Source organism: Pinus tabuliformis, chromosome 5_1 (assembly GCF_031772625.1).
Source record: "Pinus tabuliformis cultivar Carrire ecotype Pingquan chromosome 5_1, CPIR1, whole genome shotgun sequence".
Lineage (NCBI taxonomy): Eukaryota > Viridiplantae > Streptophyta > Pinopsida > Pinales > Pinaceae > Pinus > Pinus tabuliformis.
The window spans coordinates 223,799,951-223,825,879 of NC_142305.1; the positions used below are offsets into that span (position 1 = coordinate 223,799,951).

General features: G+C 36.0%; 1 long non-coding RNA gene across 1 annotated transcript; it reads left to right on the forward strand.

Moving 5' to 3' along the window:
- Nucleotides 1-2,784: 2,784 nt before the first annotated feature.
- LOC149164227 (uncharacterized) lies at nucleotides 2,785-23,966 on the forward strand. The gene is made up of 3 exons (XR_016260061.1): nucleotides 2,785-2,955; nucleotides 3,049-3,103; nucleotides 23,727-23,966. It is a non-coding gene; the product is annotated as an uncharacterized LOC149164227 (long non-coding RNA).
- The last annotated feature ends 1,963 nt before the right edge of the window (nucleotides 23,967-25,929 follow it).

The window sequence follows — 25,929 nt, forward strand, 5'->3', positions numbered from 1 at the left end:
ATGGGCTAGTGGCATGAAAGAAGAGAGTATGTCCAAATGTTTTTTATATATAAGTTTCAATTCCACTACCAAAGAAAATTAAAAAAAAAACATTTGGACATACTCTCTTCTTTCATGCCACTAGCCCATAATAGATTTCCATAGATATATATATATATATATATATATATATAGTCTTGTTGCTTTTGGAAATTATACTAAGTATAAAACCTTGAGATACCCTATGGGGGGGAAGTCTTTGTAGGAGAGTTTTTCCACACCTGCAACCCACATAGATAGAAAATACACTAAGTATGAATTTGCACAACATTGAAACACTGGTGCAAATTGGTCGTTGAGGGAATGTTACATGAAGCCAATTTGAAGTTTCCACTCCCACTAGCAAAAGCCCTCATCATTGGAATGTTGGCTAAGTATAAATCAATGTCAGTTAAGTAACACAATTGACAAGTTTTGTGAAAGAGCTTAGGAAATGGTGGTTATTAAAGTATTATATAGTTTGGAAGTGAGTCCAAAATGAAATATTAAAATAATATTTGTTTTGGGAAAGTGATCTAAATATTTTGACTTGGACATAATTAGTAAATAATAAAGTTTTCTGTGAATAAAACCATGAAGTGGACAATAGACGATCATTCATTTTCTTTGGAATTTGGCTCGATTATTGAAGTGGACATGAGATAATGAAATAATAAAAACTTTCCAAGTAAATAAATAACCTGGATGTAATCAATGAACAAGGTAAGGGATGATATGGCATGGAAAGATGGCCCTAGTGGCAACAATACACACCCTTAAGGTGACATCAACCCCTGAGCCTTATGGTAAATCAGGAAGATGTCAAAGCTATTTCTTGTAGCTTGTCTCTTGGGACCATTGGATGTGTTGGTCCATTTTGTATGGTGCCTATTTGTAGGGATTTTCATGAAACCATATGCATCCTTGTCCTTTTCTTCTCTTGTGTCCTTTTTGGTCTCATTGAGAGGGCAATGACATAACAAGTGCATGTGAACATGTCATCTCCTATATTTGAAGGAACGTGCTTGTAATTAAGGGATTCTATCCAGTCTATGTCCTCTAATTCTAGGGAAATTGCTTCTGGGAGGGTGTAAAAAATGTTCCTATATGTACACAAATATGTGCATAAGAGGTATGCATACTGTGTCTTGTTTGGTATGATAGGCATACAAATTCTCCTAGCTTGCTACTAATCTCCTCTAGTGTCTAGGGATCCCAATATTCATGAGGCTGGAATACATGCAGAACAAATAGGAAATCAGGAGAATTCTTCTTTGTCAAGGTTGAAGTGTTCCACCCAGTGATGCATATACAACCCATCCAAGTTGAAGTAGCTCTCGCCCCCCACCCTCCAACACAACATTTAAGTCTTCTATTTTGGAGAAAATAATAGTGAGAAATCCTTTTGGTCCTAGTTTTACCTCATAGTGAGACTTTGGCTTCCACATGGTAACAATCCAGTGGAGGAGATATAACCACGTGACATTCACGTGGAGGGTTGATACATACAATATATATCCAAAACCGTTATATAGTCAAAGGGTAATACCATATATGATATGTTTTATAAAACAAAAACCAACGAATATATAGGTGGGTGAAGGGATGGTGGGCCGGCCCTTGGGGCACGGACCCAACCACCCACACCCCATATAAATCAATGCAAACAGCACGGCATATCAATGGGACCGTTGACCTTTGAAATAGGCACGGGGTGCGGGTAGGCGGCCACGTATGTGGTCCCGCCACGCAACCACCGGTCCTCACTTTAGGCGGATTCAAGTAATCCAAGGATGAGTACGGGCCACGTGAGGTACGGGCCGCCCCAAAGTTTGGTTATAATAAACCGTACATACATATATTATGCGCCCTCATGTCAAGTACTTATACTATGGTTTAACATATGGTTTGTTCGAATTTTACTTATTCTCCAAATCCCTTTTTAACTTAATAATTATTAATAAGTAATAATTCATTAATGTTTATCTGTATAACTGTGATATTAATTTTCTAATTTCTTTCCTCCATTTATATTTGGTTTGGCATTTTTAGATGCATCATTTGAAATTTTGAGAATAGATAAAATGTTCACTAAAAAATTCACAAGATTCAATAAAATCACACAATGTTCCAAATATATTTCAACAAAATCACACATTGTTCAAAACATTTTCATAACCATATTTTTAAGTGTGAATATCTACATACTAAAATAATATTTAAAGTTTCAACAAATTTACATTAATATTTAATTTTTAATTATACAAATTTTATATATAAAAGATATTTTAATTTGAAAATGATATATACTAAAATATTTAAATGGTTTAAAGGTGATTTATTGATAAATAAATCACTACAATATAATAATTTAAATTAAATCTAATTATTATTTTTAATTGAGTAAATGTTTTATTTTTATTTTTTTTTCATTTAATATTTCAGTACAACATAGGGGAGGGATGCCATTACCTCTGCGCCCTCCCCTCCACCTCAGCTACACCCATGTGGATGGCACTCCTGCATGTATGACACCTGCCCGACGTGGATTGCCACATGGTGTGGTGGGTGTCAGCGCTTCAAAACCCTAATTTTGACCTTTCGCCCGGTTGTTTCCGCCTGTTTGCCACAATGTGTGCTCTGCTACGTGTTTTTCTCTTCGAATCCGGTGTTTGGGTGAAGCCCTCGACGATGGCACGAGACGGCTCCATTACTTGTGCGCCTTGTCCGACATTGTTGAACTGCTAACCGGGCTTGTTTGCTTGCATGTGTCCATTAACGGAACAGGGTTTCTGTTGTTCTTGTTTCATTCCACCTGCAATTGTTGTTCATTCTGGACCACCGGAGGTTTACAAATACCTTGGTGGTTGTTTCATTCACGCGACCTATTGTTTGGGGAGGAACCAGTACCATTTTCTAGCCAATTCGAGGACAAAGGTAAATCTATAGGTAATTTTCAAGTTTTTTTGGTTTTTGTTTGGAAATGTCTGTGAATATTTATGCCATTGGCTAATTTCCAACTTGTTGCAGGTTTGGCAAGCTCTGGATATGGACGACGCTTGGACATGGCTTCTACGTCTATTTGGTAGGAAAAATCCTACTAACCATTGCCACTGTGTTTTTCAACACCTCACCTTCCTATTGGAATTTTTTTTATTTTTGCTCTTGGAGTTTCAGGATTTCAAAGGGTTTTGCAGGTTTAGGATTTTGAGAGTTTAGGTTTTTGAAGCATTTGTTTGCCATCTGCATCTTAGAAATCATCCAAGTATTTTTTTATGATGTTTAGAGCTTGATTTACTTGGGAATGTATCTTCTCGACATTATATCACCAAGACCAACTTCAATGAAAGTATGAGCTTTGTGCTCTCTGACTTTCGTTCTGTCAATTTCTTTCAGGAATTGCCTCTTTTGTTTTCAGATCTGTATCAACTGGTAATTTCTAATTTACTAGTAGCTTGTCTGAGTACATCTGTTATTGATAGGAGCAATGTGGGTGAAATTTGAACTTGGAATGTGTCTTGTCAGCATTATGTCATCTATCCTAGCTTCATTGACACTATGATTTTTGTGTTGTTTGGCTCATGATAGAACCATTTAAGAAACTGTTTGGCTCATTATCTTGCAAGGCTACCCATTTTTGCATTCTGTTGCTTGAGCTTGAAAATATTAGCATTTTTTTTTCGTTGTAGGTGACCAGGACTAATGTATTATTATCTTCTACATTCGCTTCCACATACGCTTATTATCTTCTACATTTTGCAATTCATTAATCATAACATTTTGTTGCTATACACTGAAAACATTTTCAAGGGTTGTTTCCAGCAGTTGCACTGGAGTAAAATGGGAGAAATAATTGTTGCTTATGTTTGGAGTAGGTATTAGATTAGAGGAACACAGATACATTATATAGTAGTCAAAAGAAAACAATGAAGTAAAGCATGAAATGTATGCACGAACATGCATTCTCCTCCTTTTTTTGGGAAAAAATGAAAAAAGTTCAACTAGCAGTATTCTACAGTACCTCTTCCCTATGCTATCTATTAAGAAGGTTGGATATGTGAAATAAATGGTCATCTTGGAATTATTTTGGGAATTATAAAACCCCTTTCTATACATCGCAAGCTCCAAGATTATACAATAGAAAATACAGAGACAAACTTCATGCCTGGACATAATTTTGGAAATTATAGGATCACTCAGTTGTTGCATCTAAGATGTTGGAAATTGTAGGATCACTTAATTGCATCTGAGATGTTTTTAACCATCCTAAATTATATTTCTTCCACTGCAATAGATAGGCAGGTCAGGACTTGATCCTTGTTTAGATTTTTAACCAAGACAAACTAAATTTCTTCCACTGTAATAAATAGTCTTTCAGTGTTATTAATCAATTTTTTATAAACATTTACGATTAGGTACTATTGCACATCACTAGATGAATATTAATTGCTTGATCTTGGAATTTTAAATTTATTCATGTTATGGAAACCATGGTTGCATGCTATGAGTTTCTTATAGCTAAATCTTAACTATGAATATTGAGTGAGGGGAGGTGTTTGACTGTCAATCCACACCTGAACCTCGCACAAGCATGATCAAGAAGCCATGCATCTCAATAGGAGAGCAGTCCAATAATGAAAGGCAGGTTAGGACTTGATCCTTGTTTGGTTTTTTAACCAGCCCAAATTATATTTCTTCCACTACAATAGATAGGTAGGTCAGGACTTGATCCTTGTTTAGATTTTTAAGTAGGACAAACTATATTTCTTCCACTGTAATAAATAGTTTTTCAGTGTTATTAATCAATTTTTTATATCCATTTGTGATTAGGTACTATTGCACATCACTAGATGAATATTACTTGCTTAATCTTGGAATTTTAAATTTCATCATGGTTGTGCTTAGCTCGCAAACAAAACTGCTTTAAAACCAACCAAGCTGTTGTTGGCTTTTCAATGTAATGAATGCATAGAACCATAATGTTGTTAGCATTTCAAAGCAATAAAACAACCTAGGTCGTAAGCCAAAGTGTTTCTGTGACAAGAAAAAGATACAATCCATCCAAAATCCACATCATAATGTGGTTACAACCAAAAACATATGGCACCCCTATTCTTTATGGCTCTGAGAATCTTGTAAGATTTCTACATTATAATAGACTATAGATGTTCCTTCTAAAATGGATTTTGGCTACAATGTCACACACAGTATGAAATAAAACAACCTAGGTTGTAAGACAAAATGTTTCTGTGATAAGAAAAAGATACAATCCATCCAAAATCCACATCATAATTTGGTTACAACCAAAAACATATGACACCCCTATTCTTTATGGCCCTTAGAATATTGAGTGCCAAAACTCCCCGAGTTACCTTCTTGAGCCAGGTAGGTTGGCCTACCTAAAAAGGGTTGATTAGGAAATGGTTGATTGCTGCCATATGATTGAGTTCAATTTGCAGCTTCCAACCATGGAGGTATTGAGTACCCATACCTCACATTTTCACTACTGACCCCTACATTAAGTGGAGGTGTGTAATGGGCATACATAGAATTGTCACCAACTATGGTAGGTGTTGAGCCCCAAAGCTACCTCTTTTCCAAGCATTTTCTTAACCCTTTTTCCTATATTTTTCTATTCCAGTTCATCCTAAGTCATCAAAAATCATTGAATGTTGATTCCAGGAGTGTATCTTAGTGATTTTCAAGCTATATCATTGTGTGTGTTATTTGGATTAGGTTTTGTTCTTCAGCTACGAAATGTAACCAGTTTCCGCAGCTAATTGGCAATTCCGCAACCGTTTTCATACTCTTACAGGTTACAGGTGTCTAGAAGAGGAATGAGCCACATGGGTAGCTCAAGAAATTTCGACACATGGACAAGGTCCTATCCACTTGGTTAGATCCGAAAGGAAAGACCCCAGTCAAAGGGAGTCAACAGAGGATTTCTATGTCGTTTAGAACTCTGTTTCTACACACAGGAAGAGTCCGAAGTTGTTCCTGAACTTGTGGACTCGTTTTGCCATCTGCACGCCACCTGTGTAACTAAATCCAACATCCACCACACATAGATTTACTGCTTGTAGCAACCAGGAGGCTTAACCTATGGAAATGCGTCCTATTCACGTGTCCAACACTGAAGAATTTCCTCTTAGAACAGTTAGTAAATTTCCTCTACAAATTCCAGCGTCTTGTAACGCAGACTAGTGAATATTAGTGAACATTGTTATGTTATTTGCATAGTGTAAGTTCCACTTTGTGGACGAGACATATCTTACTCTGTTTTCATAATATAAGACTCTGTTTTCATATGGTTGTTTGAGTGCGTTGAAGTAAGCTCTGTGTGTTAAACTGAAGTTGTGCAGAGGGCCCCTACGTAGCTGAGGTTCTTTCTTTTTGTTTTGTACATTTTTATTTATGTTTCTTTTCATTCCATCTATATATCAATTGTGTTTGCTCATGTTTCTAATCGTTCTAACCATGTACAGATTTTACAGCTTGTCACTAATTTGATAGATGCATTCTACAGTAGTAGTAGGTCTTGAATTAGTTTATGCTCGAGCTTATTTGTAGTTTTTAACTTGCATTTTTTAGACTAACTCCTTTTGCTGTGCTTTAGTTTTCAATTCAAAATTGTTTATGCTTTGTGCTTAGTAGGATACTCATTACATAAGATCATGTTTCCAGAGCCTTTAGTTCCTTAAGAGCGAAATTGGCGAAATATGAAATTTATGAATGGGATTTGTTTGTTGTTCAGTGCCTTTTTTCTACTTAATGTAGTTTAATATCGTTCTCTCATATTATATGATGATGTTTCCAGAGCCTTTAGTTGATAACTGATTTGAAGGTTTATTGGCGAAATTGGCGAAATGTTATGATTATGAATGAGATGACTTGCTTTTCATTAGTGTAACATTAGATAGTTTTTCGTTCTCTCATGTTATATGATGATGTTTCCAGAGCCTTTAGTTGATAACTGATTTGAAGGTTTATTGGCGAAATTGGCAAAATGTTATGATTATGAATGAGATAACTTGCTTTTCATTAGTGTAACATTAGATAGTTTTTCGTTCTCTCATGTTATATGATGATGTTTCCAGAGCCTTTAGTTGATAACTGATTTGAAGGTTTATTGGTGAAATGTTATGATTATGAATGCAATGGCTTGCTTTCCATTAGTGTAACATTAGATAGTTTAGTGTCATTTTCTCATACCATATAATGATGTTTCCAGAGCCTTTATTTTTTTACTAATTCACAGGTTAATTGGCGACATTGTCGAAATGTTCTGATTATGAATAAGATTATTGGCTAGTTTTAAAGTTTTACTCTTGCCTTTAATTTCAATTGCAGTAGTTTATTAGATTTTAATTTTGCAGTTAGAATGGACAACAGACGTAGTAGTTTCATTTCTAGTATTTCATTCTTAGTTTTATTTATGTAGCTGCACATTCACTTTCTTATTCAAGTTTTGATTTTGTAGATAATAGTTTAAGAGTCTTTTAAGTTCATACTTTTGGGAATATTACACAAGGAAGTTGATCTAAAAAAGACTTTTAAACTCTCACTTTAGCAATAAATTAGGACTTCAATTGTATTGTAGCACTCTAGGAGATTAACAGAACAAAAACCCAAAACAACATAAAATTGAAAATAGTGAGGTAAGACAAATGTTATCTAGCACATATAGTGCACTACACTTCATCAGTTTACAATTCCCAGATTGATAATTTATGTAGCAATTTAGGACACTAAATTGACTAAACATTTTGGTGCCGTTACCAGGGAAGTGTAACTAGGTACCCTATCTCTTACATTCATAAAAAGAAAGAAAGAGGAATTAATAATTTCTCGAGTATGCTCTCCTCTTGCACTTAGTGTGATCTGGAGGATCAGAAAAAGAATTATCAGTTCAATTAAAAAACATCAAAAACAACAAAAAATGTCATGCATAGAGAAAGAGATTCTAGGGGAAGATTTATAGCTAGGGGCAGAAGTTCGATTTTCACAACTCCAACTACTTCACCAGGGATTATAAATAATACGCCTCCATCCCAAACTCGTACTCCCAGCCTTAGGATTCCTAGAATTCAAGGGGCAACAACTCAATTAGAAGATTCTCCCACTTCATCCACCAAACCAGATCTAGGAGAAGAACACTTTTTCACCTCTATAGGGGAACCTATTATAGTTGAAGAAGTAGGAACACCTAGAGAAGAAGAGGAAATAGAAACTCTCTCTTGTCAGCCATTTATAGAAGAACCTGAAGGTTCTGAAGAAACTACCATGACAGAAGAAGAGCAAGAAGGAGAATTTTCACTATTTGGAGGAGGGAGTAGAGGTAGAGGTAGAGGAAACAATGGAGGAGGTAGAGGTAAAAATGGAGGAGGTAGAGGAAATAGGGAAGGAGATAACTCATTTGGATTCCCTATAGTAGATGAGGAAACTCATACAACAATGAAAAACATTTCACCATCTGTCCTCCCAAACTTCTATGGGTTAAGAAGTGAGGATCCTGAAACATTTTTGTTTGAGTTTGAAGTCTTATGCCGAACCTATGACTATTTATAAGACACTCAAAAACTCAAATTGTTCCTTTCAACACTGAAAGGGGCAGCGTTGAAATGGTTCATGGGATTAGTCACTCAATCCATTAGGACTTGGAATGATATGAAGCAAGCATTTTTGGATAGATACTTGGATTATTGTATGCCTACCAATCATAAGGATGAGGTATTCAAAATGATGCAAAAGGAAGATGAGAACCTAGAGGATTTGCTTGAGAGGTTTCAATACAACTTGAAAAGAGAAAAAATGAACAATTTAGATGAGGAGACCTTAAAATCCCTTTTGTTGAAAGCCATTAGAGATGAATGGATAGATATCTTAAATATGATGGGGAAGGGAGACATCTCTCAACTACCATTGAATGACATAGCAGAACTATGTGTCCATCTCTCAAGAGGGAAATCTAAAACTGGGAAAGGGCCTAGAGATCCTTCTCTTATTAGAGCTAACAAATCTGCAACTGGAACTGTAAGTAGGGCAGAAATTGGCAATATGCTTGATGAATTCAAAACTGATATTTTAGGGAGCCTTAGTGAGTAGCTAGACACCCTCAAAATCCAAAATAAGCATAAAATAGAAGTTGATGCTTTAGCCATCTTTTGTCCAAAATGCAGGAAGAAACATGCTCTAAGGGAATGCCCCTTAGATGCAAAAGTTGTAGAAACTTGTATGATTTGCTCAGAAAGTCATGAGACCAAGGATTGTCCTTCAATCCCAGGTCTTAAGGCTGTCTTTCAGGAAGAAGTAGTTCCAAATTCTGTAGAACCTCTTTGTTTTGTTTCAAGGAGACCTTGGCAAGGGAAACAAAATCAAGGATTTAACAATCCAATGAATTTTCAAGCCCCACCAAATTGGAATTCTTGGCAACAACCTTGGCCTCAACCTCAAAATCAGTATCAATCTCAATCATGGGCACAAGGGGTACAAAATCCTTATGGGATATTTGCTCAATATTATCAATATCCTCCATCTTATCAGAGCTATCCTCCCCCACAAAACCAACAACAAAATCCACAACCACAACTTCCAAATCAAAGCCCTCATCTTTCATTGCCATTTCCACCACAACAACTTCCTCAACAAAGTCAAAATCCTCAACTCTTACTTCCATTTCAACAAAAGCCAAATCAACTACCAGCCCAACCATTACCAAATCCCAATAATAAAAGCCCTCAAAATGCTTACATGGTAGAAGGACAACAATTTCCTACTTACATGATTGTTCCACTAGATCTTAATGATGTTCAACTTAGACTTGGTATGGTTTTAGAAAAGGAAAAACCTTCTATAGATATTCAAGAGCAAGATGCTTCTGAGGAAGACTCTCTGAAAGTCAATAAAAGTTTCGAGGAGACATCTCCTCAAAACTCAAATATTCAAGAAGAAAAACAAAAAGAATCAACCCACACAACTCCTATAGTTGAGCAACTTGTATCTACATCCACACCTCCTTCTCCTAAGAGATTGAAAATTGATAGAGGAGTGGAAAAATAGATCTTGGTGCCCAATTATGATTTCCTAGATGAATTAAAGAATGTCTGTATCAAGATTCCCTTGTTACAAGCCATCAAAGAAATTCCTATTCTAGCAAAAACAATAAAGGAGTTGAGTATCAAAAGACCAGGTAAGAAACCAAGAGACACAAAAAGAATCAACCTGGTAGGGAAGATAGCAGATATCATGATGGGAAAGATTACCATGCAGAAATATGTAGATCCAGGAAGCCAAATTTTCAAGGCACACATAAATGGGATTGAAATTCCAAATACATTAATTTACTTAGGGGCAGCTATAAACATTATGAGTAGACAGACTATGGAATAACTTAAACTTCCTAATCTTCTTTATACACCTATCTTACAGCAAATTGTAGATAGATCAGTAATTAAACCAGATGGTGTGTTAGAATACATTTCAGTCTCCTTAGATTCTTGGGAATATCCTGTGGATTTTATGATTTTGGCTCCCAAGAATAATCTAGGAGGACACCCCCTCATTTTAGGAAGACCTTGGCTAGCCACAGCTGATGCTTTTATTAGTTGTAGATCTGGTGACATGTACATTTCTGATGGTAGTTCAACAAAGAAATTTACTTTGTATCCTCCAGCAAAAGCAATTACAGAAGTAGATGACAATGAATGGGTCGATGATGAAGATGTTATACAGCCTGTCTTTACTATATCAGAAATTAGTGAGGATAGTCAAATTTTGAACACATTAGAAAATTTTGAAACATCTTCAGAATATGATCATACACAATTTTAGTTAGATTCTGATATTGAATACTTCTCATCTAGGTAGATGTCTCTTTACTCCATGGAAGAGATTGGTAGTTCTGCGATTGAAATTTTTCCAGGCAAAACATTAAATATTAATAGAAACTTGGAGAAGTTACAACAAGAGGAGCTAACCAAAATCTTACAAAAACATTCTATTGAATTTGCATGGGTGTATACTGATATGAAAGGTATTTACCCTAAGACTTGTATCCATCATATCTATATTGAGGAAAACAGTAGACCAATCAGATAACCTCAAAGAAGGATGAATCCAAATCTTAGGGAGATTGTGAAAGAAGAGCCCCAAAAACTACTCAATGTGAACTTCATTTACCCAATCTCAGATAGCCAATGGGTTTCTCCCTTGGTAATAGTGCCTAAAAAAACAGTAAATGGAGGGTGTGCATTGATTATAGAGAATTGAATAAAGAAATCTTGAAGGATCATTTTTGTTTGCCTTCATAGATCAAGTATTAGATACACTAGCAGGTAAAAGTACTTTTCATTTTTGGATGGTTTTAGTGGTTATAATCAAATTCAGGTAGCACCTGAAGATTAGGATAAGACCACATTTACTTGTCCATGGGGAACTTTTGCCTACCGAGTGCTTCCTTTTGGATTATGTAATGCACCCGCAACATTCCAAAGAGCAGTACTAGGAATTTTTTCTGATCTAATACATGATTGTGTAGAGGTATATATGGATGATTTTACAATCTATGGTAACACATTTGAAGAAGCCTTGGAAAATTTGGAAAAAGTCCTTAAAAGATGTAAAGAAACGAACCTTTCATTAAGCCATGAAAAATGCTTTATGATGTTTACGAAAGGTATTGTTTTAGGACATCATATTTCAGGGGATGGGATTAAAGTAGACAAATCTAAAGTTGAAGTCATCTCCAAGTTACCTATTCCAAATTGTCAAAAAGATGTTAGAAGTTTTCTAGGATTTACAGGATATTACAGAAGATTCATAGAAAACTTTACTAAAATAGCATCTCCACTCTTCAAACTGCTTACAAAAGATTGTGAATTCAAGTGGAATCCTGATTGCCAACTTGCATTTGAAGCCTTGAAAGCAAAAATATATGAAGCACCTATCTTAAGAGGACCAAATTGGAAACGTCCTTTCCATATTTCTACAGATGTTTCAGATACAGCTCTAGGAGCTGTACTAGGACAAAAAGACTTGATTCCTTATGCCATTTACTATACAAGTAAGAATTTAACTCCCACTGAGTTGAATTACACTGTGACTGAAAAAGAGTTCTTAGCTGTTGTTCATGAAATTAAGAAGTTTAGACATTATATAACTAGCTATGAAACTTTTTTTCATACTGATCACTCTGCAATTAGATATTTGATGAACAAACCTATTACTAATGGCAAAGTCACAAGGTGGCTTTTACTTTTACAAGAATTCAATATTACTGTGTTGGATAGACCAGGGAAGCAAAACACAACTGCTAATTTCTTATCTAGGATTCAGAATATCAAAGAAGACTCTCTGGTAGAGGATAAGTTTCCTTACGAATATTTATTTGCAGTAACTACTCAAACTCCTTGGTTTGCAGACATTGCTAACTATTTGGTTACAGGGAAGTTACCTCCACATTTATTTCCTAAGGAAAGAAGAAAGATTATTCAAGATAGTTCAAGATATTCATGGATTTCTAACGAATTGTATAAAACAGGGCCAGAATTTGTGATCAGAAGATGTGTCAGGGAAGATGAAATGCCTGATATTCTTAAAGCATGTCATGATGAGCCATGCGGTGGACACTTTGCTGACAAAAGGACAACTTATAAAATCCTTTCTTTAGGATATTATTGGCCATCCATTTTCAAAGATACAAAGGAATATGTCAGAAGGTGCGACAGCTTCCAAAGGGTAGGGAAACTTGCTCCCTCAAATGAGATGCCATTACAACCTCAGGTACTTATCGAACCCTTTGAAAAATGGGCTTTAGACTTTATTGGACCTATTAATCCTCCATCTAGGCAGAAAAAGTATATATTGGTATGTACTGATTATGTCACTAAATGGGTAGAAGCCAAAGCATTATTAGCTGCTAATGAAAATTCAGTAGTTAATTTTCTTTTTGAGGATATTTTTACTCACTTTGGTGTTCCAAGAGAAATTGTGACAGATCAGGGAGCTCAATTTACATCCAGAATGATGGAGAAGCTTATGGAAAGTTATAAGATCAAGCATAGAAAATCCACTCCTTATCATCCACAAGAAAATGGTCAAGTGGAGTCCACAAACAAAGTGATTGAAGGAATCATTACCAAAATGTGCATCTACATAGAAGAGATTGGGCAGAGAGGCTTCCTGAAGCCTTGTGGGACTATAGAACTACATGGAGGAACACAACGGGACTACACCTTATGAACTTATTTATGGAAAAGAAGTTATGTTCCCCATTGAGTTCCAAGTTAGAACTTTCAAGATGGCAGTTCAGATGGGAATGAATCTATCAGAAGCTCAAAAGCATAGACTAGATCAGTTAAATGAACTTGATGAAATCAGACAAGAAGCAGTTCAAAGAACTGGTCTAGTTCAACAGCAGAGAGCTAAGTGGCATGACAAGTACATCAAGGACAAAAGGTTTCAAGAAGGAGATTGGGTGTTGTTATTTGATTCCAAGTTCAAGGATTTCCCAAGAAAATTTCAGACTCATTGGCTTGGGCCATATGAGATTGAATTTTTTTTTAACAATGGAGCAGTGAGAATCAAAACCATCGATGAGCACCAGACTCCTCTCCTTGTGAATGGTCATAGATTGAAGGTTTATCAGAAGCCAATCTCAAAGGAGGAGTTTATCAAAATATTTCAAGATAATTCAGAAATGAGGCTGGTAAAGAAGAATCATTCTTCTCCACTAGCTTAGTCTTTGTTCTTTTCATCATTCAATAATAATAATAATAATAATAATAATAATGTATAAGCTTGAAAACCAATCACTGATTGGAAATCTTATACAGAAAATACAGGGTGAAAATCAGAAGATTCTGACACCCTATATTTTCCGAAAAAAAGAAGGTCTCTCATTTCACTCATGGTTTGTTCATTTCATTCCATCTCATTTCACTTCATTTCATTTCATTCCATTCCACAAAGTTCACTCAATCTCGCCACCACATTCCATCAGAAAAATTTCTTTCAGTACTTCTTTCATATCCACTGATCCATGTTTCCATTCATATAGTCACTTTCTTTTTTCATCCATTTTTCATTTACTATGTTCCATTCCCCAGTTGTTTTCCAATTCAACAACTATTTTCCAATTCCGTAGTTGTTTTCTGATTACACAACTATTCTTGTTACTCTGCAGTAACAGTTGGACTGTTAAAAAAAAAAAAAACCAAATGCAGGTATTTAAGGAGGAACCTCTGAAGACACATCAACTATTAAAGAAGGAATTTCTATGAAGATACATCAGCACCTCAAAGTACCTACAAAGAGCAAGCAGTCAAAGGGTTAGTAAACAGGAAAGGTATGATTCCAAAAACTGAAAATAAAATCTATTTCAAATGGCACTATAAAGCATAAATTATATAGTTTGAATGATCACTACTCCTCAACATGTCATGATTTGATTTGATCACTGTCATAACTTCACCATACCCTCCTATTCAATCCCTAATGGTCTCATAATCTATCTCCGATTTTTACTTGTACGTAATCATACAACCTTCTTCCACCTGTTGAAATGGCTAATGATGGGAACGTAAGCTGGTTGAATACGACTTTTCCTCACTGAAATTCTCGTTTTCTACTCCTGGAGCCTTCTCTTATGAACTCAAACTACTTGGATTTCACTCAGTCTCGCAGTTCTGTTCACGAGTGATACTCTACCTCCACGCAAACCGTCTGTACACTGAGTTCTACAGCCTTCACACTATTCCTATCCATATGATTCTTCTCACTTCGTAAAACCTTCTTAATTTCGTACTCAATGTTTTCCCAGTTCCATACCCATCCATTTTCTCCACAGTCTTCTTCCATTTCTATCCATATAACCGTCCTGTTTCCATTCTATTTTCATATATATATCCATCATCTACAAGAGGTGTTTACATAGTGAAAAAGGCAGAATGGGTCTTATTGTGAGGACAGAGCCCAAAGGAGTCAAATTCTTGCAAGGATACCCTCAACTAAAAGGAACATTGAAGAAGGCTGGTTGGCTAAAGTTCATCAAAAAGTTCAAAGGCCATAACAAGGAGGTTACCAAAACATTTGCAAGAGCTTTCAATGGGGTAGAAGTGGAAATTGGAGATATAAGGTTTTCAATGACTGAGACTTCTATTGCAACTGCAACAGAATTGCCAAAGGAGGGAGAAAGATGGTTCAAGAACAAGGACTTCTATGAAACGGTCTGGATAGATATTCTTCTAAACCCAGGTATGGACATATCAGTTTTCAAAAAAGGAATTCCTATCTCAGCATTAAAAGAAAAGTGGAGTAGTCTGCTCTTTATAATTCAGAAATTTATTATGTGTGAGGGTAGGTATGGCTCAATGTACATGTATCACATAAGGTTATTAATGAACTTCTTGGAAAATGAGACCATCAATCTCCCTTATTTTCTGTTGAATAGTTTAAGAAAGATGTCTACCACTGTGCAAAAGAAGATAGAAGATATAGATCCCCATCTTTACCATCATGGTCTTATAAAAATCTTGGTTGAAAACCACTTGAAGGATAAAGGGGATACATGGGAAAACTTCCTAGTTAGGAACTTCTTCCAAGATCCACCTAAAATACCTGAAGGGAGTTCAGTTAGGAGAAGTAGGAGGAAGAGAGCAACTTTAACAATTCAAGATACTCCTACTAGTGTGACAAAAGAAAACAGTGAGGAAGAACTACCTTCTAAAACTCTAACTGAAATTATGAAGCAAACAAAACAAAAAGGGAAGAGGAAAGTTGAAGAAATTTACCAGACTCCTGAGCCTTCATTAGAAGAAGAACAATTGCTTTCTGAAAAATTAATCCATATTAAAGAACAGGGAAAGAAGAAACAGGTCATAGAAAAGGAGAATATAGGCTCACAAAGTCTAAGAAGAAGCTCTAGGCTTAAAGGCAAGTTGAAGAGAACACAAACAAAAGGAGCTCAATTTATAGACTTGGGAAGGGAGACTCTAGCCCAATCACCAGAAAATACTCCACTTGAAAGTCCATAATATTCTCCTTCTCCTCAACTTGACTTTAAAACTAGTCCAAGAAGAGCATCTCCAGAAGTTGATCAATCATAGCAACAGGCTTATGATTTCATTGAATCATTGGAACAAAATAATACAACAGCAGAACAGGGTACATCATCCAACCAACCAAGTACATCACAGGAAACTCTGATTCAATCATTAGAGCAAGACATCTATGAATTATAAGTCTTAAACAGACATGTACAGAAGGAAAATGAAACACTCAAGGAGCAGAATAAATTGGACAAAATCATCCATGACAATACCATGCTGCACTTAGGATTATGGCAGAGGAAAAATAGAAAGTTGAAGAAGAAGAATAAAAAGCTAAGTAGATCCCTTATCAACCTCAAATACAGGTGCCTTATGAGGAAACCTAGAATGATTGTGGCAGCAAAGAAGAAGAAAAAGAGGTTGGATGTCCTAGCAGAGGTTTCAGAACAAATGCAGTAGAAGGAGGATTGTCACAATTTTGGTTGCATGAGGACATGCAACAGCTTCACAGTGGGGGTATGTTGAGCCCCAAAGCTACCTCTTTTCCAAGCATTTTCTTAACCCTTTTTCCTCTATTTTTCTATGCCAATTCATCCTAAGTCATAAAAAATCATTGAATGTTGATTCCACGAGTGTATCTTAGTGATTTTCAAGCTATATCATTGTGTGTGTTATTTGGATTAGGTTTTGTTCTTCAGCTACAGAATGTAACTAGTTTCCGCAGCTAACTAGTAATCCCACAGCCGTTTTCATACTCTTATAGGTTCCAAGTGTCTAGAAGAGGAATGAGCCACATGGGCAGCTCAGGAAATGTCGACACATGGACACGGTCCTATCCACTTGGTCAGATCCGGAAGGAAAGACCCCGGTCAAAGGGAGTCAATGGAGGAGTTCTATGTCGTTTAGAACTCTATTTCTACACGCAGGAAGAGTCCGAAGCTGTTCCTGAACTTGTGGACTCATTTTTTCATCTGCACGCCACCTGTGTAACTAAATCCAACATCCACCACGCATAGATTTACTGCTTGTAGCAACCGGGAGGTTTAACCTTCGGAAACACATCCTGTTCACATGTCCAACATTGAATAATTTCCTCTTAGAACAATTAGCAAATTTCCTCTATAAATTCCAGCGTCTTGTAACGCAGACTAGTGAATATTAGTGAACATTGTTATGTTATTTGCATAGTGTAAGTTCCACTTTGTGGATGAGATATATCTTACTCTGTTTTCATAATATAAGACTCTGTTTTCATATGGTTGTTTGAGTGCATTGAAGTAAGCTCTACGTGTTAAACTGAAGTTGAGCAGAGGGCCCCTATGTAGCTGAGGTTCTTTCTTTTTGTTCTGTACATTTTTATTTATGTTTCTTTTCATTCCAGCTATATATCAATTGTGTTTGCTCATTTTTCTAAGCGTTCTAACCCTGTACAGATTTTGTAGCTTGTCACTAATTTGATAGATGCATTCTAGAGTAGCAGTAGGTCTTGAATTAGTTTATGCTCGAGCTTATTTGTAGTTTTTAACTTGAATTTTTGAGACTAACTCCTTTTGTTGTGCTTTAGTTTTCAATTCAGAATTGTTTATGCTTTGTGCTTGGTAGGATACTCGTTACATAAGATCATGTTTCCAGAGCCTTTATTTCCTTAAGAGCAAAATTGGCGAAATATGAAATTTATGAATCGGATTTGCTTGCTGTTCAGTACCTTTTTTCTACTTAATGTAGTTTAATATCGTTCTCTCATATTATATGATGATGTTTCCAGAGCCTTTAGTTAATAACTAGTTTGAAGGTTTATTGGCGAAATGTTATGATTATGAATGCGATGACTTGCTTTTCATTAGTGTAACATTAGATAGTTTTTCGTTCTCTCATGTTGTATGATGATGTTTCTAGAGCCTTTAGTTGATAACTGATTTAAAGGTTTATTGGCGAAATGTTATGATTATGAATGAGATGACTTGCTTTTCATTAGTGTAACATTAGATAGTTTTCGTTCTCTCATGTTATGTGATGATGTTTCCAGAGCCTTTAGTTGATAACTGATTTGAAGGTTATTGGCGAAATTGGCGAAATGTTATGATTATGAATGAGATGACTTGCTTTCCATTAGTGTAGCATTAGATAGTTTAGCGTCATTTTCTCATACCATATAATGATGTTTCCAGAGCCTTTAGTTGATTACTGGTTTACAGGTTAATTGGCGACATTGGCGAAATGTTATGAATGAGATTATTGGCTAGTTTTAAAGTTTTACTCTTGCCTTTAATTTCAATTGCAGTAGTTTATTAGATTTTAATTTTGCAGTTAGAATGGACAGCAGAGGTGGTAGTTTCATTTCTAGTACTTCATTCTTAGTTTGATTTATGTAGCTGCACATTCACTTTCTTATTCAAGTTTTGATTTTGTAGATAATAGTTTAAGAGTATTTTAAGCTCATACTTTTGGGAATATTACACAAGGAATTTGATCTAAAAAAGAACTTTTAAACTCTCACTTTAGCAATAAATTAGGACTTCAATTGCATTGTAGCACTCTAGGAGATTAACAGAACAAAACCCCAAAACAACATAAAATTGAAAATAGTGAGGTAAGGCAAAGGTTATCTAGCACATATAGTGCACTATACTTCATTTATTTATGATTCCCAGATTGATAATTTATGTAGCAATTTAGGACACTAAATTGACTAAACCGTAGGAATAAGGAAAGTGGGTAAACCCTCAGTTTGGAATAATGGTGTATTATCTGCAATGGAGTCCAATGAGTTTGAAATAATCTTGGTTTCATCAGCTATGCTTGTATCATTGTCAACCATATTGATCATCCCTTGTTCCTTTTCAAGCATTTGTTGTGACTTTCTTGATTTGTTTTCCTATCTTGCCATTTTTTTTTGTTGGTCCTTAACTTGCCTTGATTTATCTCTTTCAATCCTTTCATCTACTCGACGTTGCAATAAAACAATCCTTGCTACCTTCTTCTCCTTGACTAGATCCTTCTTTTTCTGTTTTAATTCTTGCATTTCAAATTTATTTTTTTCAGACTCAACTAACAGGTTTATATAGTCCTCTGAGGTGAGTAACTGTGAGCTTCGTCCCAAACGAAGACTACCCAGTGCACCTTGCTTTTTTTTCATTGATACTCTCTCTACTGGTAACTTTACGAACCGGCCAAGTATCTTCTCCACCCCTCCCACCTGCATGTCATTGCTTGGTAATTCCCTTTCAGTATCTGATGGAATTGATTGAACTATATCATTATCTTCATTTGATGCCTCATTATGTGCTTCATCTTCTTCCATTGATCTATTGTCCACAAGAAAATGAACAATTTCACTGTTCAATTCTACTGGTTGTGAGGGCATGTTCATGCTTTGTTCATTGGTTGTTGAGACACTATGTGCATTCATATTAATCATTTCTTCTGCTAGCCATGAAGGTGGGGTTACTGGACTTGGAAATGTCAATTGGTCATTGTCAACTGCATGTTCAACAATGTCATTAACAATATCAACAACAAGAGTTTCATGTTCTTGAGTTGGTGGAACGATCTCCATGTTACTGCGAATTTGTTCATGGTTATATTGTGTTTCACATACAGTTTCATCATCTTCATCATATAAGTGTCCTTGAGAGAGGGAAATCATATTACCAGCTGCAACAACATCATCTTGGTCATCTACTTCTTGCACTTCAACACCTGTTTGGGCATTCCCTTCTTCCTGACCATCCACATGAAACGCTTGGCTACAACCAGTATCATGCATAAGAGAATCATAGTTCAGTGGCCATATTCCTGTCCTCCTAAAGCCAACCTTGATATTTGATGGTGTCAAAGCCATTTTAAAAGCTTTACTTGCAAGCTCTGCTAGCTCGAAACTTTTCACCTCAACCCCTAGATTCTTTGCCATCAATGCAACACACTCCGACCTGAAATAGTTCTTGAAAAGGCCAAACACACTAACATCAGGGGGTTGCAGTCTGTGAGTGGTATGAGTGGGCAATGTCAACAGGTCAATGCCTAAATTATTTGCTTCCTCAATTGTTTGTACAACCATGTGGCTCCCATGGCCATCTAATATCAATAGATGTCTATTATTAGGCGAGACGCCACCTGGTACTGATGCAACAAAGTGAAAAAGTCAACTTACAAACTGTTCTTTAGTCATCCATGCATGGGGATGTGCATCCATGCATGCACCTGGTTGATTTTTACCTTTAAATAGATAAAATCTCGGGATTGAAGTACCAATTGCATTGACACACCATAAAATAGTTATCCACTCCCTACTCTTAGGCAAAATCTTTGGCACAGTTCGGCTCCCTCTCTTGGAAATTACTCGCATGCCACAATTCCTCCCTGCCTATAAACCTATTTCATCATAGTTCCATATATGGTCTGCTCCATAAGAACGTTTATCGTAAGCACTAGAAAGTGTGTCATAGAACTTTTTCACAACTGCAGGGTGCAAATTTAATGCTTTGTCTCTGTCAAGGCCCTTAGAAGTACGCAATACAAGATATGGATGCCTTTTTTTAAACCCAAACCACCATGATTTACTAGGAAACCCATCTTTGAATGGGTTTGGCCTCCCTTGACAGATTTGGGCAACTGTGGATTTGAGTTGTATCAACTCTAGCCCATGTCCCAATTGGGCCATCTCTTTACACCACTCAACCACCTTGGCCTCCTCTTCCTCAGTCATAACTGTAAGAGGCCCTATACATTTTGTATGAGTCAGTCCATTTATCCAATAATGTATTGATGAGGGAGGAATACCATGTTTTTTTGCAGATGCCCGAACTGAGTATCCATTAAACTCTATGTTGTCAATTGCAACTAACATTTCTTCTTTTGTCCATCCTCTTATAGCACTGATCTTTTTAGTTGAACTTGCCCCTTGGACTGTTGTTGATGATGGTTCTGTGGCTAATGCTTTTTTAACATCAGCTTCAGTCACATGGTCATCCTCAACAATGTTCCTTGGGGCATTGTTGACATTGACATCACCTGTCATGTCCTCATTAGACGATGTGCATCGCAGCTGCACACCCCTTGTCACTCTCCTGCCAGTTCTCCTTGTACGAGAAACATAACTACCTTTTGCCATAGATGAAACAACCTGTAAAATTATTGACAACATTTAGATAAGAATATTTGTAAATTATGCTTTCATACAAGGCAAAAATATGTCTGCTTTATTACAGGGAATTATCAACATGTATGTTAGTATCCTTGAAAAATCAAATACACAGAATCATTTTGTTGTATGTCTTCAAAATTATCAGTGATTGTTGTTTTGATAACTTGTCTTTACAGTTAAAATACCATGACTGTATTCATTGGTTTTTTATGCATTTCCCAACAGAGCTCTTGTTCGGTTTGACTACTTAAAATATTGTTTTGTTGTTTTTTGTAAGGATGCACTTCTCCAGAAATGGATCTTTGGCTATCAAGGAGTTATCATTGGCCAAACCAAGCATGGTATTTAATTTTACCAAGGCTCCAACTTGAGACCCTCTGAAGCACTCTTGATCACAACTTTGCCACCATATTTTTTTTTTCGTCATGTCACTTACAGTGGAAGTTTCTAGTCATGTAAGCATTCATTTCAACTACAACTCTTATTTGCATCTTGTCTACATATATAAGAGAGGCCATGCCTTTTTCTTAAATCAGGAAAGCATATTATCAATTTGTAAACTTTTGAGTAATTATTGACCTCATATATCAAATTAGATAAATTGAATAGGAGTAATGAGGGTTCAGTTTGCCACATTTGCAATAGTTTGAGGCTGGTTGTGCCTTCTTTGTGGTCCTTCATTATGATAGGTTTCCCCTTGTGTACAACAACCTTCCAATAGGGCCCTTCCACTGCTTCTTGTTCATTTTTTTATGTTATTTTTTTCCTTTTACATTGTTTTGTTTACTTTCTGATCATATTTCAAGAATGATCTAAACCCCCTTTTCCTTTTCTCCTTTCAACTTTTTCTTCACTTTATTTTGCAGGTCTTTTTTATGCTACCATTAATCTTAATGATGTTTATTGGTAGCCTCATACAAGGTTTTCGGTTCCAACGCCGAAAGTTGTATTGCAATAGTTGACCACTAATTAAGCAACTCATCTGAAGCTTCTGATCTATATTACGTCCAACACAAGGACAATAAATCTATGCTTATCTTCCAATTGGTCCATAGTTTTTGTTTCTTATTATAAAATTTCATTAAGCTTTTGTTAAAAATGATTCTCATAAATAAATTGCCTTGTGAAATTATGATTAAACAAATTTCAATTGAGTGGATCATCATGTTCCTACATATTTTTTCATGATGTCTTATGATAAGTTGCTATTTTAGCCTTCATGTCACTAGAGAAATGTCCATGAAACCAAAATTCTGCTGCAATACCTAAGGTGCTACCATTATTGTGTTAAGTGAATGGAGGCTAAGGCTCCTTCACTATGTCCAGTCCTTTTAATTGATAAGATGTATAAAATTTCGTTGTCATGGAAACTTGTGACCATGGTTTACTTCTATTATGAAGACAATAGTTTACTGCTTCAGAAATAAAACGGTATAAGATGATAGTTTACTGCTTCAGAAATAAAGCGGTATAAGATTTGTAGAAATAATTTTAAAACAACAACTTTTCTTGCTGGGCACACCAAGCAAATAAAATCAATACTTTCCTTACACTAAATTGAAATTAAATTACATCTATAAGTCTGAACATAGAAATAGGTGAATTGTGAAATAGAACTATAGGCTGTGTGTTGATTTTCATGAAACTGAAACTTAAGGTGCTACCATTATTGTGTTAAGTGAATGGAGGCTAAGGCTCCTTCACTATGTCCAGTCCTTTTAATTGATAAGATGTATAAAATTTCATTGTCATGGAAACTTGTGACCATGGTTTACTTCTATTACGAAGACAATAGTTTACTGCTTCAGAAATAAAACAGTATAAGATGATAGTTTACTGCTTCAGAAATAAAGCGGTATAAGATTTGTAGAAATAATTTTAAAACAACAACTTTTCTTATCGGGCACACCAAGCAAATAAAATCAATACTTCCCTTCCACTAAATTAAAATTAAATTACATCTATAAGTCTGAACATAGAAATAGGTGAATTGTGAAATAGAACTGTAGACTGTGTGTTGATTTTCATGAAATTGAAACTGTAAGTGAAACTGAATTTGTAAGAACTGTGATAAATGAAAACATAACTATAAGAAAAATGTGTTGTAATTGATATAACTGACCTCGATATACTGGCAATTGTTCTGTGATGTTTTGTCTTCAAGGTTGCTGAATAGTTTGAAAGCATAACATGCAACTTCAACAATGGTTGAACTTCTTTTATGGTTTTTGGCACTTGAATTTAATTGGTGGTAAGGATGGACATGGATTGCAATGGCTTCATTTTGAATGTGTGGTCTGGATTTAATTTGATGTGATCTAATGGTTGGGAATTTGTTATTTGTTGATCCATGTGCTTTGATTTGTTTTAATGAGAAATAGAATGAGTTGGGTGTCATTTATTGAACAAAGTGGGTTTAAATGTTATTGGGTTGGGTGTCATTTATTGAACATAGGGGGTTTAGTTGTTGAACAACATAGTGGTTATGGCTGACATACATTCACTTTTATTATGTGCAGGTATGGATATTTATTTGGGATACAAAGCTTCAGTTCTAATGAGTGGGGGTTGAATTGACTGCTACTTTGTACTTCTGGAATAGACCATTTTGGGAGCATTTATGATTTTATTTGTTTTCTAGTTGGGTCAAATGGTTTGCACTCTTAAGTATTAAGATACTATTTATGGACAGTTGTGGGCCCAGTCAATGTTTTGGGAAATTTTGGACATAAATTAATACTTATTTATACTTAATGTTATTTATCTTTGTTTAAATATTGGTTGCAAAAGTCTCAATTTCTGGTGGTTTGGTGGGACCAGTACTATATCAATTACTGGTCCCTGCACACCATTAGACATCTCTCCCCTATATCTTGTTAAACTAACATCCATTAACACAATTACTAATTAATAATAATAAAAAAAATTAATTAATACAAATTAACTCATCATTATTTCCGAAATAAACCACATCATTAAAAAATAGTATCTATAAAATTAAATTAAAAAAGGATCGTGATCACTTTGAATCGAACGAGGATCACTAATGACGATCTAATGGTTAAGTGCATTCCCGACCCATCTGCGGACCATCAGATCGAGCGCTGAATACTCAACAGTTATGTAGCATGAGTCCATTGATGAATCGTTGTCTCATCCCGCCACCATGGATAGGAGTCGTCTAACGAGGCGGAGGAATTGCCTGGACAGCTAAAAGTGGTTGAAATCTGGGAAAAAAAATTTCAAATTTTTTTGTAGAGGCAGTGTTTGAATCATGTTTTTGATGATGGAAATAGATTCAGCACCATCAAAAACGTCTAGGACACCTATAATTTTGAAGTTTAACAACTATAACTTGAATTTACAAAAATCCTTGCCGGATTTTCTTTAAATATGATCAGAATTTCCATAACTTTCCATGCAACTCCTCTGCCTCATTAGGCTACACGCCATGGATATGCAGGCACCAGCGGGCCCCACTACAAATCCTATCTGAATTCCAGTAAGGAGAATATTCAGTCTGTTAAAGGTATTTATGTTTTTATTTCCTTTGCTCATCAGGGAATTCTGAGAAAGCTTTAGTGGAGGTCATATAATGTATCTTGTGGCGCTTTCTTGACCTAAAAGCTGCGGTGGATCCGCCACAAGAAGAGCTTACAGTAGATAAGATAAGATAATTATATTTATGTCCAACTAATGACCATAAAGTAGGTCAAAGGGACTGTTGAGTACACTGATGTATATACAAAGCGAGAAAACCAAATAGTCTCCTATAAAAGATACAATGCATGAAGTAAATCAAAGATACAATGCATGAAGTAAATCAACATCCTAGCAGAGAACATCTAGGAGCTAATAGTTTCGAGGATCATACCTATCTCTCCTAACATCTGAGGATGAATGAATAACATTGAAGAAACTCAACAAAGTCTGTTGGTCCGATGAAGAGCCAATGGCAAGTGCAGACTGTCCACTAAATTGTATCCTGGGGGGGTTCACACGCTGCTGAACGCTGGAGGACCTAGTTTGTCTCCCAAGATCGGATGTGAGATGGAACTGCTACTGAGATCTCATGTGATAGGGTGAGGTTCCATAGATTCTCACTGATCTAGAGTCTGGATATGTACTGGTATCAATCGATCTTTTGGTGCCCCTGTCGGAAGGTAGTACCGTGAAAAATGTCGTGATCCTTTGTGTGGGGTCTAGTCTGATGGGAGGCTAAAGAATATGCACTCAAAACCTAGGAGCCTCCTGCATATATAGGGCCAAACATCTCTGATCGAGGTACCTGAAAAAGTCGGAAAGGGTCTGAGAATCTATGAACAAGCAATGAAACCTTCCTCTGATCTCGTAGTAGATAGGGAAACCAAGGATGAAGTGCACCTCAATCTCCACTTTCTGTAAATGACATAACTAGTAGAGTCTGTCTAGTCTATCCATGTGGTGGTCTGTCTCTACCCGATGTCTATGAAAACCTACTCTAAACTGGCCTAGAGGAATGTGAAGAGTATGCATTCAGTGGTGAAACATACACTGGGGTTGAAAAATGAGCTCGTCTCTCAACTCCAAGAAGTGCTCAGCATAGAAAGCCATCTTTGGGCACAACCCTCTTGGAGGATTGACCCAAGTTACCTCAACAACTGCCTGTAGATGTCCTCCCTGATGATCTTGTTTAGCTATTGTTTAGTAGGTAAAAGGTGACCAGGAGCATCTAAGGAATAT